Here is a 21711-nt window from a genome sequence, read left to right as displayed (position 1 = left end):
GTAATATAGCCCATACTGGAAAAAATCAGGGTGAAACTTCAAGATTACCAAGTGCTCTTCTAGAACCTTTTCAGATTCATTGAAGTGTTTGGGCCATTTTTGAAGCTATGGGATATACAATTTGATTTGGCCTTCTGCCATTATCTAATGGCACTTCCAACACATTTCCTGACCCATCTCTAATAAAGTAGTTGCCTTCATATGCATTTTCAAAACAAATAGTAAGGAAATAAATCAGCTAGCATGGCTTTTCATATATAACATAGCAGTCCAACATAATCCAAGCTATCTATCCATAATGCCACCCACCCCCCAAAAGGTTAGGACAGTGATATTTAAATTACAACTAGGGAGTAGTCTAGATGGCTTAATTTAGTCCTTGGACCAAGACAGATATTTAGTACTAACAGAATTTAACATTTGATTGGGTTTCCTTTTGCAAATGAATGGAATACAGGACTTTGGAAGCATCCATACAAGACACCTGGCCTTTGATACACATATAATTTATTCCATGCTCTCTGCCTCCAATCTATCTCCAGTTCAATATAACTTCATGAATTAGACTCTTGCTTGATTCCTTGGCATCTGCTATACACAGCTGCTGTGTTGGCTCATGACACTGCACAGCTTCTGGCACTAGCTGGTGATTGGTTCATGCTTTCCAATATAAAACTGCTCTTTTGACTTGACTTTTACTCTGGCTGGGTCACCTAGTTTGCTGTTTTGAAAGACTCCAAAGACAACATTCTACTCTGGGAATTTATATATGCATATTTTAGACTTCACTGAAATTTTACTTATATGTCATCACCAGAACACTCTTCAAACTCTTGATGTAAAAATGCTATCATGGTTAATTTTCCTGTTTTTTAATAGCCAAATAGTGTTGCTGTATTGGTTCTCAGACTGTTGTTTTCCTTCCTTGTATGTATATGTAAGTGTGTGCATGTGCGTGTGTATATATATCTGATCGGTTTTATATCTTTGTATATCTTTTTATTATTATTTTTTTTTAATATTGTGAGCCACCCATAGCCTTATACAGTATGTGAGATCAGCAGCCATATGAATCCACTAAACAAACAAACAAACAAACAAATAAACTATTGGTTCCTGCCTCTTCCCATGGTTTATTCATTTAGCAACTTTTATGCTACTTCAGTCACAAATGTTTACTCAAACTCCAAGAAGAGTTCTGAAGACCATTGTTGATGTAACAAAATAGTATATGCAAACTCTATGTAGGAACAATTTCATCCACTACTGAAATAAAATAATAAAAATAAATAAAAATCAAGCAGGCACCCAAGGATCAATGCTCCTCAATGTTGTGTTCCTTCTTCAGATTGAATCCATGATAGATTCTAATACCACACTTGCACTGATTCTTAGTCCAATTTTTAAAATATATTTGTGAAAGGTCTCTTAGTTTATTCATTCAGACTCGGTTAAACACAAATATTTTCTCATCAGGTAAGGGATGTTGCCTACATGCTCCCTAAGAGAGATGGGAAGGTTATCAATTGTTATGGCATAATGTTCTCCACAAGACTGGAGGCCATATAGTAGCTATTCTAGTACCAGTCTTTAATCTCTAGGGAACCTGTTGCTCTCTGTTCTATCAACACTTGGTTGGTTTGTTTGTTTCCTAAGCAATCCTCCCTTTCCTTCTGCCTGCACCATTTCTTTCTTTCTTTCTTTCTTTTTTTAATTTTCCATGTTACATAATTGCTGAGCTTCACCATCCATATCCCATTCAAGGGGAATGTTCATTCCTTCCTTCATTCCTGCAGTGCATATCCTGTTTTTCCTCCAGGAATTCAAAGTGAAATACACACTACTTCCTCAACCAATTTTATCTTCACAACTCATAAAGCTGTATGTGGACTTGAACTGGAATGATTACTTCTCCTTCAGTCCTAGGCCAATGTTTTAACTTTCTAACTCAGGGTTTCCCAACCTTGGAAACTTCAAGATATATGGACTTCAATTCTCGGTATCCTCAGCAATGGCCATGCTGGCTGGAGAATTCTGGTTACCAGAGACTATACATCAGGAACTCCTGCACCATAGTGGTTCTCTTTTGACTTGTTTTAGCATTTCAGTCCACCTTGCTGAACATTTCTTACAATTAGAAATACATCTTCTGATCAAGAAAGCATTATTCAGGAGGAGAAAGCAAGGTGGTGTATTGGTCACCCTATCCTATAGATACAATAATATGATCATTTATCTCTCTGAAGACATTATTTCCATACTGCCAAAACTATTTCAGTAAGCACTGAATTCTAACCAAATTTATGAGGGAACCAACCTCATAAAACAAGAAACAATTACTTCCAAGAAGTGGTGCTTTTTCCTGTCAGCTTTTCCAAACTGAGATGTACATTAAAAAAAAAAAAAAGTATAAAAATCAGATGGCGGATTGTAATGCTGAAACATTAGCGTTTCACAAGTAAGACTCCCCAGCCCCGCCCCACCTTCTATAGAGAAGATGGCATAAAATAAGGATCTTCACAGAGGTAATAACTTTTCTTGATCCCAGGATCACAAGTTCTGATCTATATAAGCTGTGGAGTCCTGAGGCTTAGCCAGAAGGCAGTGAAGATCAAAGCCAGCTGCCCTGCAAGCCTTCAGAAAGAGAATAGTTAATCATTTGTAATATAAATGGGGTTGGAGAGCTTAGACAATACACTCAAGTTTGTAAGGAGCAGCATGTTTCTTGCTTATGGACATCACCTTAAAAACAAAAACCTCTCAGCAGGGAGGGTTGCATTAAGTGAAAAAATACCTGAAATAGAAGGTTATTGAATTATTAAAAATTTTAGCTGAAACATTTCCCTCAAGAACAATACAGAAAATGTGAGAAGAAGTAAGCTGAGTTCTGACAGAAATTCCACCAAGAGGGATTAGTATCTCCCATTTGAAACTTAACACTCACAATGTAAATATAGAAATATCAATGGGTTGGGCCTAACAGCCTTTCTTGAAACCAAATCAATAGCACTTCTACAAATTAGTAGAAAAATGAGGCCATATGATAATGACATCATAAGAAGGATTTCATTTAATTATTAGATGATTTTTATGATGCCCTTTTTAAAATACTTTCAGGGCAATTGATTTATTCGTCTTCTCCAACTTGGCATCCTCCCAGTGAATTGGGACCGCATCATGCTGGCTGAAGAATTTGTAACTGGATGTCCCATGTAGCACCAGGTTGAGAAAAGATGTTTTAGAATAATTAAAGAAATAATAATAATTTTTAAAAATCACTATTGCCCCCACACACACATACACATGCACATACATTTTTAAAGACATTAAAATATCAGAATGGAAAGTGATCACAAAGTGAGATAGAAAATGGGTGGTAGGAAATGTTTTACTCTTGATTAGCAGAACATGTCCTCCCCTCACCTTCCACTTTCATGGCCAGAACAGTTTGCTAGCCATGAAAGAAAGGTAAGCATACCAGCGTTTGCCAGGCACACCTCAAAGAGTTGATATTACCCACAAAACCTAAATAACTTAGGTTAGGGAATTTTCAGGATTCCCTCTTCCATTCTGAATCTGCTCAGCAACTCAGATCAGCATAGATATCTCTGCTACCAGACATTCAGCTGTCTGGTACATGGGCATTTTTTTTGTCTGTGTGTTTGTTTCCTGTGTGGCTCCCAAGCTATATAATGTCCTCCCCACAAAAGGTGCCTTTGGACCCCTCTCTCCCTGTATTTAGGAAGCTGATAAAAGCACATCTCTTCCCCCATGAAGCTAACTGTTAATTAATTTATTTTCCTCGGTGCTTCATATCTGTCTTTTCACTTCATTAAAGTTGCTTTGTTTAAACCTGGAGTTTTCTTTACCACTGTAAGCCACATTAACTATCAAATAAGTACATAGAAAGGTGGGGTAAAAATCCAATAATAAATCATTTTGAAAAAAGGAATAGTGCCAACAAAGGCTTTCCCTTGTTCTTTTAAAACTGCCTTTTCGCAAGAACAGTAATAATTCTCTGAAGAACCTACCATATTTCCCCTACAATTCTTCTGTGAATAGCAAAGCAGTTTATGTTTAATAAGATATCACTGAGTGAATAAGAGGATGGATGGATGGATGGATGGATGGATGGACGGACAGACAGACAAGACTAAAGAAGAAAACATTTGCAACCTTTTTCCAGTAATCCCTTTGTCCTTCCAGTTCATGGCTATTTCTCACTTGTAAATGTCTAGGTTTTTTTTTTTTTTTTGCTACTTCAGATTTCATCAAATCCCTTAAAACAAAGCAAAGCAAACCAATCAACCCTCTTTAGTCTTTGTGCAGCTTGAACTAGGGATGTGCTCAAATGCATACAATCTGATTCACCATTCTGCAGGCAGAAAATTGAAATCAGGCATTTTATTTCCCTTTCTGGGTTGCAATTCATCTTCTCCCAAAGCAGCTTCAGGTGGATTATAATTCAGAAATACTTTGGTTGGTCAGTTGAATGCTGCTGGACTAGTTCAACCCAACAGAAAATTCTGCAAAACATTCTTTAAGAAAAGAGAAGCATTTAAAAAGTCTTTATTATTGCCTTGCTCTGACTGCATACAATACTATTTGCATAATTTTGAACCTGGCTGAAGGGCCTTTGCAATAAGGGTCTGTGAATTGTATTATGTGCTCCACATGCTGAGAAAGGTTTTTCCTTAGATGCTACATATAATACATAACATTTAAGATAAACAGTTGTTACTATTTCCATGAACAATGAAGTTCTAGGAAGGGACAGCTGATTTCTACTGAAGAATCTTTAGCAGACGTTCCTCAATCAATATCTCCTCTTGCAAGATTTCTGTACCACAATACATCTAGAGGAGATCTGATTGGGGAGGGTTGTTTACAAAATTCACATCACAATTAAACTGACCAAGGACCTATTGGTTATGTGACTATATCCATTAACAATCTACATTTAAATGACCAACCTTTCTTGTTTAAAAATATAAAGATATCAATTCTCTCAAATAAAGCTCAATTCCAGAAAACTACTTTGATACATTGTGCACTTTTTCTATACTCTCCCAAACAGTATGGAAGAGGTTTGCATTGTCTTCTTTCAGATGCTTTCTTGAGTTTCTGGTGATCTCCCATTGAAGTACTATCCAAGTCCAACACTGCTTAATCTTTTCTGAGTTCAGTTAAATTTACAAAGTGCTGCTGTTCTGCTAATCTACAAACAATGTCTAAAGTATGTTCTTATGTACAGTATTTAACTGTATTTAATCTGTTTTGCTGTGTGCAAAAATACCAACCTCACTGGGCAACAATCAAAGGATTCACAAAACATACATATCTACCCTACCAGAGACTTTGGTGGGCAAAATAATAATGATGATGACAACTCTGAGAACTGTTTTTGTCAGTGGTGGAACTAAATTGAGTCATCCATGAGACCACCTGCAGTTAAATATGAAATATTTATTCAAACTGGAGTTATAAACAAATTTTCCATCTCAATCATTTTAATGAGAAATAAACCTCAAAGCTTTTACTCTGGGATTTGGAAGGGTACTTAATGCTTCGCAAAAGCAGCTCATTTGGAGAACAGTTCATTTTCAATAAAACAATTGAAGCATTTAATTGGTGCAGCTATTTACATATTTGGGAAGTATAAATACAAAAAGCAAGGTAAAATCAAAATGCAAAAATATGCTTAATTTTGTATGGTCTTTCTTCAGACTCCTACCAGCAGTAATGATGTTAGATCATCATGCTGACTATGAGCAAGGGAAAGAAGAAGAAGAAGAAGAAGAAGAAGAAGAAGAAGAAGAAGAAGAAGAACAAGAACAAGAAGAAAAACAAGAAGAACAAGAAGAAGAATAAGAATAAGAAGAAGAAGGAGGAGGAGGAGGAGGAGGAGGAGGAGGAGGAGGAGGAGGAGGAGGAGGAGGAGGAGGAGGAGGAGGAGGATGATCAAGATCTCATGCAGTTAAGACTGTCAGTACATACTTCTCAGTTCTTTTTAATCTGCTCTAGTATGATTGCCTGTAGAGATCTGGAAATTATATATATATATATATATATATATATATATATATATATATACACACACACACATACAGGTGAAACTTGAAAAATTAGAATATCGTGCAAATGTTCATTTATGTCAGTACGGCAACTCAAAAGGTGAAACCAATATATGAGATATACGCATTACATCCAAAACGAGATATGTCAAGCCTTACTTTGGTATAATTGGGTTGATTATGGCATACAGCTTATGAAAACCCCAAATTCACAATCTCAGAAAATTAGAATCGTGTGAAAAGGTTCAATATTCTAGGCTCAAAGTGTCCTACTCTAATCAGCTAATGAATCCATAACACCTGCAAAGGGTTCCTGAGCCTTTAAATGGTCTCTCAGGCTGGTTCAGTAGGAATCACAAGCATGGGAAAGACTGCTGACCTGACAGTTGTGCAGAAAACCATCACTGACACCCTCCATAAGGAGGGAAAGCCCCAAAAGGTAATTGCAAAAGAAGTTGGATGTTCCCAAAGTGCTGTATCAAAGCACATCAATAGAAGGTTATGTGGAAGGGAAAAGTGTGGTAGAAAAAGGTGCACAAGCAGCAGGGATGACCACAGCCTGGAGAGGATTGTCAGGAAAAGGCCATTCAAAAGTGAGGCCATTCAAAAGGACTTTCACAAGGAGTGGACTGAGGCTGGAGTTAGTGCATCAAGAGCCACCACACACAGACAGATCCTGGACATGGGCTTCAAATGTCGTATTCCTCTTGTCAAGCTGCCCCTGAACAACAAACAACGTCAGAAGCGTCTTACCTGGGCTACAGAAAAAAAGAACTGGTCTGTTGCCCAGTGGTCTAAAGTCCTCTTTTCTGATGAGAGCAACTTTTGCATCTCATTTGGGAACCAAGGACCCAGAGTCTGGAGGAAGAATGGAGAGGTACACAATGCATGATGCTTGAAGTCCAGTGTGAAGTTTCCACAGTCTGTGTTGATTTGGGGAGCCATGTTATCTGTTGGTGTTGGTCCACTGTGCTTCATTAAGTCCAGGGTCAACACAGCCATCTACCAGGAGATTTTGGAGCACTTCATGCTTCCTTCCGCAGACGAGCTTTATGGGGATGCTGACTTCATTTTCCAGCAGGACTTGGCACCTGCCCACGCTGCCAAAAGTACCAAAACCTGGTTCAATGACCATGGGATTACTGTGCTTGATTGGCCAGCAAACTCGCCTGACCTGAACCCCATAGAGAATCTATGGGGCATTGCCAAGAGAAAGATGAGGGATGTGAGACTGAACAATGCAGCGGAGCTGAAGGCCGCTATTGAAGCATCCTGGTCTTCCATAACACCTCACCAGTGCCACAGGCTGATAGCATCCATGCCACGCTGCATTGCGGCAGTCATTGCTGCAAAAGGGGCCCAAACCAAGTACTGAGTACATATGCATGCTTATACTTTGCAGAGGTCCGATATTGTTCTATTTCCAATCCTTGTGTTATTGATGTCATGTAATATTCTAATTTTCTGAGATTGTGAATTTGGGGTTTTCATAAGCTGTACCCCATAATCATCACAATTATACCAAAGTAAGGCTTGACATATCTCGCTTTGCATGTAATGTGTCTATCTCATATATTGGTTTCACCTTTTGAGTTGCCATACTGACATAAATGAACATTTGCACGATATTCTAATTTTTCGAGTTTCACCTGTATATATATATATATATATATATATATACACATATATATATTCCCTTGATTTATTTACCTAGGAGTAAATTCCATTGAACTTACCACTGAATAAATGCATAGGACTGCAGAGTTAATATTTATGTCTTAAGGTAGTTGTGGATTTGATGTGGGATGAGTCAATAGGGCTACAGTTCTATGGCATCTTAAATTGCCACCTCATTCTAGTGTGAAACCAATGGACAAAGACTATTACATTTTAATACATAATAATAAGGATGATATATTACTTCCTTGAATTCCCATTTGCTCCCACACTGTTCTAGTAAAACACATACATCAATAAAAACATGTGAAAAAACTTGTTCTTTAAAAATCAAGGAGATGCACCCTCCATTTTGCTGAGCATACAGGAAACACTCACATGGGAATATGAGATGCCATACAGTAGTTGCTACAGCACCTTTCTCTGCTCAAATGCTCTGGGTGGAAGAAAACACAGCTGGAGTGGAAGGGACGAATTTTCCCAAATGTCATGTATACTAAATTTTTTTTTTCCAATGGTGGTTACTTTTGCCTTGCAGATACAGATGTTGTGCACATTTTCACACAGTTGGGAAAAGTGCACAGTTTAAAGCATAGCTGTATTTTACTTCATGTAAAACATATTAGCGCATATTTGAATTGATTTTTTTTTTCACCCTAGCCTGCAATGGGTCATCTTGCCTAGAGCCTGAAAGTGAGGGCAAAAAATCATTATGAATGAATAACCATTATTTTGATGGTGAAATTAAGAATGTTGGGAATAACAGTGCTTATTCCTTAAGAAACATGTTGGAAACCAGATTTCTTTCAAGCTGGGATTCTTCTGAAAAGAATAAGCTGACAGCCTGCCTTTTCTCCCATTTGCACTGATAAAGCCTAAAGAACGAAAGCTTCAATTCACCACCAAGGCAGGGAGTGCCCAGAGACTGAGTGTATGTGTTAAACATATGAGTCAGAGGCTGCATTCATCAGCCAGCAGCTAGCTCCTTTCAAGCTATGTAATCCCAGCACCTAAAAAGGGCAGATCTCAGCCAATGCCAAGAGCATCACGGTCTTAACAACAACACATACTGGAAAGCTCATGCAAAGACTTCAAGTTTAAGTCAGGAAGACTTAGAGGAAGCCACACAGCATTGACAAGCAAGTGCTGCACATCTTCCAGATTTGTTTTAAAATGTGCTCTTATTTTCTACATACTGAAACAGCCTTCTCTTATCACGTAGGTTTGCAGAAATAAGAAATACAGAACTCCAATCCAGAGCAACTGTAGTCATGCAACATAAGGACATTGACCAATGACCAACCCATGGCAGCAGGATTGCCATCAATGGCTTAGGAAATAAGGCATTGTGGCTGGTCTTTCTCTTTGATAAGACAGAAGGATCTGTAGCCCTTGATAGATATAGATTGTACTTACACTTGCTTTATCTGGGTTGTGCCATTGCCTTCACCATCGTAAATTAACAATAGGAGGAATTGTTTCCAAAGCACTCATACCCATCTGCTCCTGAAATACGCTGCTTTTTTTGCAATGTTTTCTCAGATAATATTGTGATCGATTCTATCATCCAATCTCCTCATTTTTTCCTCTAGCTAGTTTCTGATTTTTATTTTCAAGACTAAAACTGCAATGCAAGGTAAAATAAGAACAAGTCTAGGTCTTCAATGCAGCATGCAGGCACCGTTCTTAGGGAGGGGTGGCTCTGAACAGTAATTTTGCTAAATAACTGACTTAAAGTATCTCTGTTGTAATCTACTCGTTGTCCAGACATTTCTAGCCTAGATCTGATAACCTTTATAGCAGCATTGAAGAAAAACCATTATGCTTATGGTTAACAGCATGGGATGTAGTGATTATGATTTCCTTTCAGTCCTTAGGACATGCTCAATACATGCATTTTAAGAGGTATGACTTGTCTTAGATACTTCCATCAGTTCATCCTAGCCCAGATACTGACAAGACAGCGATACTTTTATTACTTACAAAGAGCTATTGCTGAACTTCATCCATCCTCACCTATATTATCTAGATCCTTAGTTTAAAATGTATTCTTAAGATATATTTCACAAATAGAGAGAGTGAGGCAGACAGCTGATCTGAAGTCTCATTGAGGATAGTAAATTGTTAGTCATTACTACATTTTTGTTGGGAAAGCGATTGAAATATTACATGCTTCAGGTGCTAAAATATTTTGGATGGCCTTGTACCTGTTGATTTGGGGGGCTGCTGCTTTTCCTAAGTCAGTAAAATACTGTCTTTTTCAGTTATTCCTCCATTTTTTTCCTTTCATTTGTCCACAATAAGGATTTCTTGGTCTAATTTCATACAAATGCATTGCATTTACATTATAAAATCATTCGTGAACTATTTTGCAGTTTTTCTCCATGTTTTGCAAACTCACTGGGCCTCTTTTGATAACAACCTTTTATACATAAAGTTATAACCTGTAAAGGAATGTAGAATGGACCTGGGGAAGGATGGAGAAACCTGTTAAGGGGGGACTTGCAGAAAAGATTACGCACTATTGAGAAACAAGAAACTCAAAATAACTTCGTCTTGATTAGTCTAAGATGAGCAGAGAGAAACTTGGACAGGCTTCAAAGAATTTTTAAGTCTATCTTACTACAATAAAGAACATTCTTGCTGGAATCCCTTTCATGCTGGTGAAAATTGGCCTACATCAAAGGGCTGATATAACCTCAGGAAAGAGTAAAACAGAAATACCAATTAATTAATTAATAAACTAGAAACACGCTAGTGTTAGAAATCAAGTGTGCTAAGTTTACAACGTTCCCCTCTGCAAAAGAAAGACCCAGAACAAGCCAAAGTACAAGTATTTGAACAATCAGCTTTGGACATATATAGTTGTCCCCTCTACTCACTTTTCATCCACATAAGGAAAGAACATACTCTGTGTCCTTTTTTCTCATTAGCAGCTTTATAATCATCAGCACTTTCTTACCCCGCTATCAGCAATTGTACTTCCTATTTCCTTTAACTGAGTAGGCTAAAAGTTAAGTATAGTTACAATATAGAAGCTTGTTCTTTGCATTCCACTCATCCTTTACAAAACAAATCAGCCACACTTCTCCTTCAGAACAAAAACCACATTCTCACACTTCCTACAGACATTAACTGGTAATGGAGACATCAGAGACCCAGAGGACAAATTTTCTGTTGTTTTATTTGGTCAGTCTGAATTTCTGTTTCTTGCTGTTACACAATTTTAATAGAACTACATTGTTTTGTGAAGTCCCCTATTTTTCCCCTCTGAATAACTGGAAAAGTCAGGTGTTGAACCTGCTGTTGAGCTCCAGGTTCCCTTGCACATTACTCTGGTAAGGTATTCTTAGAACAATTCAAATTAAGATACTTATTAAATAGGATTAGCTAGATGTCATTTTAGTTTAAAAGCAATTTATCATTTCTGAACTACTGTCTGCTTCATTTTATAAACATACTCATTTGGAAAGTGGGGTTCATGTATTTCAGCATAGCTTAAGCTTAAAAAGCTTAAGACTTTTTTATTTTTTAATGATTTTTTATGAATCCTTTTTAATTAGAAAAAAAGGAAAAAATACATAAAAGTGCTTTAACATAAAAGTGAAAAAAAACAGGATAGTCAAATAATTCTTAGAAATATATATGTACTTGAATAATATTTGTATTAGATAAGCATATATGGAATTGTAAGTGTGTGCTATTATAATGATATATTAACTTTTGTTGTTGTAGTAGTATAGCTTAAGGTCTTGCTCATGGCATGGCTGGGCTAGACATTATCTCAGCTTTAAGAAGAATTTTTAAAAAGATGTCTGGGCAAGAAAACTATATTTCTTTAACTGGATGAGCCACAAATGTGGGTGACCCATAATCCTGTATGTCATTAATAAAGAAGTAATAGACATCTAATAGATTACAGAGATAGAGATAGATATAGATAATCATGCAGTTGATCCACTGATGCCATGGTTAAGTCAATGAACCATCCTGAATCCTAGAACCTCATGCTTCATTCAATCCTTCCATCTCCCAGTTGGCACCCTTTTGCTTTCTGCCCAGACTTGGTAAAGTATGCCCCCCTTGCTTTCTCACCCTATTCACGGCACTGCAAAGCTTCCCTTTCCCCCTTAAAAACATCTTTGTGTTTCAAGTAGGAACATTATTACTTTGTTTCTATGACATATCATAGTAAGGATGGAACCATAAGAGTAAAAGAAAAAAAGAGAGGGTCTACTTTAATATCAAAGAAGGGGAAGGGTGAAGCATCTATTGTATGTGTCCAAACTTCTGGGAAAGCAAAGGAAAGGCATGGGACTAGTGAGAAGGGAACAATTCCTAAAAGGAAAAGGCAGACACTAGTAGACTGGTCTACCCAGGTGCCCAGATCAAGAAGCAGAGGAATGACCAATTGGTCATTCATTCATTGGCCATTCAATGGTCTTTCATTCCATTCATTCATTGGTCTATCCAGGTGCCCAGAACAAGAAGCAGAGGAATGACCAGTTGGGTCTTCCAGTTGATAGTTTGGACTGAGCCGCAACCCAGCTCCATTGCTAAGCATTGCTAAGACTGAGCCTGAGCATGCCAAAAGTTGTTTTTCTTACTTTACCCTCCTTCACCCCCCTTACCTCCTGGTCTCCTGATTCCCTTGCTGGTATGACCTTGAGCATACCAGCGCCTATGATAAGGAGCCATCTGCTTCTAATGGTTTCCCATTCCTTCTCCCCCCCCCCCCTTTTACAATGGCAGAACAGCAGCATGTAAAATTGCTAAACTAGTCAATATAACAAGCTACTATTAAATCTTGCGAGGATTCTGACAACCTTTTGGAATTTGGCTTAAGAAACAGCAAAGAGCAGCATACACTTTAGGCTGTTGTGCAGAATGGTCCTTCTTCTCCAACCATTTGAAAGTGCTCTAGTACAAATGGACAGGAGTACTCCAGCAGTGTGCCTTTGGAGCAGAGCAGGGAAATGCACATGGGAGCTACATTGAGAGCAAGAGGAGTATCAGGGGAGGGCAGAAATGGGGAACCATCCAATTCTGCCCTGAGGAAATAGTTGCTAGCCAATTCTGGTGATAGCACAAGAGATAAATCCTGATCTAGCTTGGGAATAACTTTTGCATGCACTTGTGTGTCACTTGGGTGGTCTCAATAAAGATATTATATGGTTCTTCTCATTTGTGCTGTATATTTGCTTTACATACATACTAAAAAAATTCCTGAGCATAAATGCACATAAATCCATATTCATTAGAAAATAAAACTTATTCATATTTATGAGTAGAATCCACTGGAAAGATGTGATGTACTTGATTAGCATTCGAAGTTGAAGATCAGAGAATCAATCTACAAGCTGACAGCAGAGAAGCCATTGGCCCTCTTGCTAGCTGTAGCTCAAATCACTTTTTTAATAGTTGAAGCAATGAAACAACAGAAAGATTGAAATATTTATTTCCATGAAGAAGGAAAAGTCCCACATGTTTTCCTGGTCTTTACTAGAGCCCTTGACCATCTGCTACACATTTTCCTTTCTTTGAAGGTTTTTTTCCCCCCTTCCCTTCTGAAAAATAAAAGCAAAAGCAAGTACTAAATGGTACTATTGAATGCAAATGTAATATTATGTTGGGAGACAGCTGCTTTCTGTAACTTGGGTAGCAGAACATGTACAGTGAATTCATGCTTGCTTCAGATTCTTGTCCCATCCCAACTAGCACTGTTTGCAATACTTCATTGTCCATTGCATTCTGATGCTGGGTGGAATTACCCAAGGAATTTATTAAGGACAGGGAAGAAGCAGTATCCAAAGGAGACAATACTGCTGAAGCAGCTACAGTCACAGTCTGCAGTCTGGGAACCAAATGGTGCAAGCAAGAAAATAAGTAAGCAATTCTGCAACCTCCTTTGCACATAAGAAAAATGTATTCTATCGATATTAATAGTCTTGCCCCAACATTCCAGAATTATACATAACTCCAAGAATCACCACTTTGGATACAATAGCACCTTACAAATAATAAGATATTTTTCATATGGGATTAAAGTCCCACTACAAATCTAGATATATATTTAAAGATATTCTCCAGATCTTTTCAAATCCTTCTTGTAAGTGTTATTTTTACAGAATAAGATAGGAGAACTTTTCTCCTGACAATGAAACATTCTTTAGTTGTGTTAGCTACAGTGACTTCCTAGAGATCACTGATGAAATGTTAGATAGCAAAGGAATTAACATGAATAAAACAATACCACTGGCAGATGAAGAAGAAATCTGATGCTATATTCTTGACACCATTTTCTCTCTTAAAAATTGTGACTTGCTCAACAGAAGATTAATTTGGCAAGCATTTCATTAACAGCATTGTTTATGGATGGGTTGCCCTATCAGTTCAGACTTAACACTTTATTCTTTGTAATAGAAACATATAAAGTCATTATCACAACAATGCAAAATGTTAAGGATTTAAGATAGCTGCTTACTAGGAACCTTGCAAAACCAGTGAAGAGAGAAAACTTTCTTCTTTGTGATCAATGCTTACTCCGTTAGAATAACTGTTCAAGGTCATTTGGAATAAAATGTTGATAAGTGGTATCAACAAGAATCTTTACTTTCAAGTGCAAAAACCAAGGATATCAGCTAGTGTAAATTTTCCTAGGCTCTGTTCAGCTTTTTTCATTCTAGCTTGCAAATCAAACCCAATCAGAGTACGGAATACATAAAAAAAAAAAAAATCATACTTAGAAGTGACATTAAGGCTAGTAGAATTAGTGGGATAGTGAAAGGGTAGTTCAGAATGAAGTACATGTCCTGAGAAAGTAGATAACCAAAATGACTGGAGTTGCTTAAAGCCATTTCTTCCCAAGTGACTTGTAACATCTTCTAGAGTCATCCAACCATCATTGTGGTGAAATAGGAGTAATAAATTCAGGCTTTATATCATTCCATTGATGGCTGGAAGAAAAAGGTCTAAAGATGCTATTGGCCTGTGTGTGTCTAATAAGGATTTCAGAGGAATCCACCACATATTTCTTTATGATAGTGAATGTGCAAAAACCAATTTTGTCACACTATAAATGGTGACAAAGTCACCAATACTCCTGTTTCATCAAAACATATGTACACAAACACATACACACACACACACTTGTTTGGAGAAATGTGTCTGAAAATAACATTTCTGAAAAATGTATGCAAAAAAGTATTTTTTTTTGAAAATGTTAACTTCATAAAAAGCTTACATCTTAGAAATTTACAGTAAAAAAAAATACATTGAACTTTTTTTTTTTTGCTAAAAAAAGAGACTTTGGGGGGGTTTCTTTTTTTCTTTTTTAATGCTGGGGACATTCAAAAGAGAAAGAAAAGACAGATCACAGAAAATTGTGCAGATTACTTTAAATATATTATGGAAAGTGTTAACAATAAATGGATGTCCCTTTTTTACCCTAGACCTTTAAAAAATCAATTTAAAAAACAATGACAGTAACAACAGAATCTGGTAGACTTCAATACTGTCTTATTATTGGGACAGTAAAACAGTATTTGATATTTACCCCAACATCTGTACCTGCAACTATTTCACTTTATATTCCCAGTTCTCAGGCCTAGGCATTTATAAACAAACAATTATATTTGTTTATATATCTTTGCTTGTATACCACCTATTCCTGGACACTCTGGGAGACTTTTATATCTCAGTATAAAAGAACATCCCCTCCCCAAAAAACCCATATGTAAATTTTAAAAAATGGCAAAATCAAAAAGGATAGAAAACACAAAATATAAACATGATGTGTCTGTGAAGTGTACTTTCAGTCTTAAGGTAGCCTCCTCCTGTGCAAGATGGATTAACTGGGTCTTCATCATTTTTCCAAAGCCTAGAAGGAACGGAGCTGACTGATCTGTGCCAGGAGGAGGCAGCTATTGAAATCATCTGCTTCCAAGGCCCTATCAGGTGGTAATTCCATAGGGATCAGTCCTGGGGAAAATTAGATTTGGTTAGACAGGAAAATTAATATAGGAAAAGTCAGTCCCTCGGATAACCAGATTCAGAGCCAGTAATTACCTACCTGTGGATTTACTATTTGTAGCTTCCAATCTTTGGACAATGGTGATATATTTTGTGTAGCATGATAAGACAATCAACATTTCATATGGTCATTCCTATCTCTGTCAGGGAGATAGAAAAGCCCTTACTCTTCAGATTCATAACAAAATTAATATACTCACTATCCACAATAATAATGAACAATATTTCACATTATAAATATTCTAATAAATACATGATTTTTCTAAAGGATTGATCAACTCATAACATTTCCTTCAGGACTGTAGGATTCTTGGCCCCAGTTTGGAATCCATTCAGTATCTGAGATTTAGTAGCAGTAGCAGTTGTAGTAGTAAACTTTATTACGATCTTTGGCCAGGATAAGGTCATACATGCATATGTATAGTAAATTCTACATAGTTGATAGAAGTAACAATTAAAATAAATTAAAAGAATGAAAAAGAAAAAAAGGAAGGGGAGATGATAAAATTTTGAAGGTATCAAAGAATTGCAATTTTATGAGACAATATCTGCTGCCTCACCCGCATAGCATGGAGGCAAAATTTGGTTACATTATGGATAACAGTGATCATAAGAGGTAGAAGATGTACAGTGCCAGTGATCATCTCTCCCTGGGAGTTCCTTTATGAGGCGCCAAATTAATACATTGCTCAAATATGAGATTTTCATGTTCTTTTATTTTTCCTAAAAACAAGCTTCTACTCATTATTGTCTCAGAAATATCCTTGGAAATATCGGGCAACACCTGCTCAAATTTCAAAAGGATTTCTGAATAAGCTTTCATGGGATGGGATGGTAGATCAGTTACAGCTAAAAAAACTCTGCCTCTTCCCATAACTCTTCCCATAACCTACCCCCAAAAGACGAAGAAGAGACGCTAAATGGAAAAACAGTGGTACCATTCAGTAATAATATACATTTTACCAATGTGCTTAATGGGCATAATTTACATAGTTTCACTATTGAGCCAGTGTTGATAAAAATATATTATGGCACAATTTTTTAAAGTTTAGAATGTACATATTGCAGCTTACAGATCCCTGAAATATAAAAATATAAATTATAAACAAACATTCGGTTGAAATCCTATATTCCCCTGCCTTTCTCTGCATTGCTGCATATTATTAAGCAATTTAATATTTGATACTAAATAGTGCTTTTCAACAGGCACACAGAGCTATCATAACAATGCTGTTCCAGCTCAGATCAAGTTGCCTATTGATATGATGTAATAAAGTGTAATAACTCTTCAACTCTTGATAAAATCTATCTTCAGAGATAGGTTTCCATATATATCAGAAATTCTATTATAATGCTATTTTTTTCTTTGACAGGAGAATATGCACTTTAACTGATCTAGCACCAGCCAATTTGTCTCCCTCATGTATTAATAATATATTGTGTTATTAAAAATGACAGTAATATTTTCTTTCTGTTGAAGATATATTTCTTGTATGGTTTCCCGAACCTTTTGTGTTAGAATGTAAGGCACATTTATATGGCAGTGACTGTGCTGGAAAAGAATACGAGTGTACAGCCGTGGATCTTGATGTACAACATTAGAGCTCCAAGTTCATTCTGGAATATAACTCAAGGACTTACTTAATATATACAACTTAAAGAATTAAAAACATAACCATGTGGCATGGCAATCCAGACAAAAACAGCTATAACAATCACACACACACACATGCACACACACAACCTGAAGCATCAAGAGGAAAACCAAAAATATTCTGATAGGAACAATCATATTGCTGATGAAGTTCCTACACATGCATTGGCAGCCACCAATTATGGTTGCAAGTGAACTGGAAGGCTTTGCCTTGGGCAAAACATGAGCAGAACATTAAAGAATGCTTTAGTGCAGGGGTTCCTAAACATTTTGCCATCACACCTCCCTTTAGTGTAATTTTAATGTACACACCTCCCCTAAAAATCCAAACACCAAAATGAATGCAAACGAAAACAATACAGTGAAACTGTGATGGAATGGAATTATGAAGGCCAGGCTCAGAGATATAAACATTTTCTTAGCTCTCCAGAGGAGTGTGGGAGATACAAGAGGATGAGACTGGCACCTCCCTGAGGAATTCATACTGTTGTGGCTGGATGGCTTGGGAGCTGGAGTTTCAGTCTGGGAAGATTCTTGCTAGAGGTTGTAGCTAATAAACAAAGCTGAACTGAATTTGCATTGTCTCTTGGAGTTCCTTGGGCTAGGCCTGACAGAAACTTTGGGAAAGGTGGATTCATTGTAACTATGTAACTAAAAGGTTCTTCGTGCCTCTCCTGGACTCTGTCTGCACCACCCCAAGGGAGGTACACCTCACAGTTTGTGAGCTTTAGTGGCAGGGTTGTTTTCACTGAACGAAGCCCACTGATTATGCATCAACTGACCCTACCTTCCTGTCCATGTAGCTACTTTGTAACTGCCACCAACTATCTTCTAGGAAGATGGCATTCTCCCCTTAACCTTGGTGTATGAGAGACATAGGACCCTCACAGCCTATACATTTGCTGGCAAATACTGCAAGAAAAATGATAAAAATGAAATACTTTTGGGGTGCCACCTTCTAGGCCTGTAGCATGAGCCATATGATTAGGGAAATCAGTCCCCTACTACCCCCACCCCATGCTGAGATATCAAAGTGATAAATCAAATTACTTCTTTAAACAAGGTAGGATGGATTCCTTGTTATAACAGTCATACAGATACATGAAAAGGAGATGAAAATATAGAGCTGCCAAAATACAGAAAAACAATTTAAAAGGAATCTCCTATAGAAAACCATACAGGACCATTAGGGTTCTAGGTTGACACAAGATGGGAGAGATGTGTTGTTAGTGTAGGGGGCTCTGCTGTTCAGAGATGCCAAGCTGCTTCAAAAGTATGATAACTGAGTTGCATAGAGAAAATAAATAGCAGACAATAGAAGATCCTCACTTGCTCACACACAAAAAGAATAACCTTAGCACAATGGTAACTAGACATTTATCTATGTCTACCTAGGTCTCAATTCCTTGAATTAGAAGTTCTCTTCTGGTACAGTTTTACCTGGTCTTGCTTTTTGTTTTTCTGGAAATTGTCTTCTGTTCTTTCTTTTAAAAAGACAAGCTGTGACAGAACACAGAGAGTGGAATTCTATCTGCCATCCTGTCACGTGATCTTCCAGACATTCACATCATTCTTATACTCTAATAAGAACAGGCCGGGAAACTAGCCCAGAAAAAGTATTGAGCTAAGAAGATAAGCAATTACATTTACAGAAACCTTCTCAGGGAGAGGGGAAGGAAAAAGGCTCTGATGAGCTGTCAAGGAGAGGAGAGTCATTCAAGTTTAGAGGATGAAGGGAAGTAAACCAAGGGAGATGTAGGCAGCTTTAGCTGCTAAAGCCATGTAGATTCCAGCGAGAGGCAAATTCAGAGTGATTCAGAGTGGCACAGGAGAAGGTCACTAAAAAAAGAAGATGGATAGCAAGACATCCTAGTGAGGGATACATAGATGCTGCACAGAGAGGCCAAGTGACAAGGATTCAGCATAATATTATGGTGCTGGCCAGAAAGATTGTCCGCCAAGTATCGTTAATGTTCCTGTTTAATCCTCAGAAAGGAGAAAGGATTAAAACCAGACTTACATATCCATATGTTCAAGTAGATACTTTGACTTTATTAAAAACTTTTATAAGGAAATAGTTAACTTAGGCATGCTTGACCAAACTGGCAATAAATCAAGTTCATGCTTCTTTCTGCATGTTTATAGGAAATTGGGTGAAATTGTTCCAGGAGATGCTTAAACAGCAATAGCAGGAAAGGGACCTCACTAGGCATTAGCTGGAAGAAAAAAATAAAAAAGGGGAAGTTGAAACACAGGAATTAGCTGGAAAGATGAAAAAGAGAGGGAGAGAGTGTTAGTTAGTTCCAGGGATTAATCTTAAGAAGAAAGTAATAACAAACGAATCAAAAACTGTAAAGAAAGAGTTGGAGGAGGATCTTCCCTGGATACCGACCCTTCTCCTAGAGAAATCTCCTGCCAAATTAAAATTCCCACTTTGGAAGAGGGAGACAACACTGAGACTTCCTTTGTAAACTTTGAGAAAGCAGCAATTGCCTGCCAGTGCCCCAAGAGAAAATTAGGAATACACTTGGTTCCTAGCCTCATTGGAAAAGTTTTAACAATGTACTACTAAACTTGCAGCTAGAGGTTTGAGGGACTATGACAAAAGTCTCCTGGAATCAGGTACAAGAATTAGCTTTTGTGGCCTAGTGAGGAATGCAAAACTGCAAGACCCATTTCGCATGGTACAGAAGATGGGACCTAGACTTGGGACACGGGATAAAAGAAATCCAAACCTATCAAGAAAATGGGTTAAAACAAAAAAGATAACAGTAATCTTAGTAGCATACAGGGAAGAAGATCTGGCAGAGCAAGTATATAACTGTCTTTTAGCAAAAAGGGAGAAGCTTGGGTAGTTTTCTGGTGTTTAGATAAGCACCCTTCCTCTGGGGAATGTGTCCTGGGGAGTGTGCAGTCTGCAGCTTGTTTTCGGGTGCCAGATTCTATATTTTCCCACCTTCATTTCATATTGTTGATCGCTGCTGGCAGGGCCAGGTAAACTGATACGTGATGAGTGACCTCATGTTGGCTGGATGATCTATTTCTACTGTCACTAGCAACAATACAACCACAAATCTTCACTGATGTATACAGAACAATAAACTAGATAGGCCGCGAGTCATCCACGGCAAAAAATGTTCATGTTGCTGCATTAAAAAAATAAATAAAAAAAATCATAAAAGGTACAAAGTGATCAGGGAAGAATCAATCACACTGACTGTTTAATTGTTGAAGTGACTTGAGAATCCCACCAGGATGCAAGAAATATATGTGGTCTTGCTGTGATGGTGAACATTATGCAGTTATAGCTGACATACAAGTCAAGCTAAATTTGTCAAAATGAAGGAAAAGAACATTCAGAAATAGAATATCAGCAAACTAGAAGATGGAGAATTAAAAACAAATTGAAAGTAGCAATAGAAAGGAGATTTGAGGCATAAAATGGGGGAACTAATGGGTCACAGGGGACATCCAATAAATGAGACGAACTGAACAATGTAAGGAAAGTAATAAAGGTTGCTACACATAGCCTGCACAGTTTCCATTTTCAAGGAGAAAATAGAAAAAAAGCTCTACTTTTTAATTAACAGCAAGCAGAAGGTTTACAATAAAACAATGTGTTCCAGACCCTTAATTTTAAACAAAGAGAAATATAATAACAATCGAACAGGAAGGTGAAGATCTAAGCTCTACAAAGAAGTTTTTAATGCCCAAATTATGTTCTTTTGACCACCCCTTCCTCAACCACCACAAATTTCCTGTTCAAAAGAAGAACTGGTTCTTTCAGGTTCTTTTAAATATCTAAACAAAAGAGAAACCTGAATTCTAATTTTAATTAGAGTTCTAATTTTACAGTGAAAATTAATTCTTCATTCAAATGCCCAGATTTTTGTACTTGGACATTAACTTTTAATACTTTAATTAAATGGTTTGATTTGAATTCCAATTTCCAAAGTGAGATGCGTTAGCTAATACCTTAACATTAATTTAGCTTTTGCAAACCAATACATGCATCAAAATGTAGTTATCATCTGAAATTTGCATTCTCTGAATTTTACAATACAATTCACTAAGAATAATTTTAAAAGATTAAAGCCTGTAAATGTAAGCCTACATTTATGAAAATAATATATAGAATACATTTTATTAGGACAAATTACAAATACTCTAAACATTAGTCAAGACTGCAAGCAAAATGGATATGCTCAGGCAATAATCCACCAAAATATTTACAAATATTAGTGTAAAGTTTAAAAATTATCTCCAGCTTGTTCA

Source organism: Python bivittatus, unplaced genomic scaffold (assembly GCF_059951505.1).
Source record: "Python bivittatus isolate LINGU-HERP-01145 unplaced genomic scaffold, Pbiv_v1 ctg000700_np1212, whole genome shotgun sequence".
NCBI classification, from domain to species: Eukaryota; Metazoa; Chordata; class Lepidosauria; order Squamata; family Pythonidae; genus Python; species Python bivittatus.
This window is presented reverse-complemented; position numbering follows the sequence as displayed.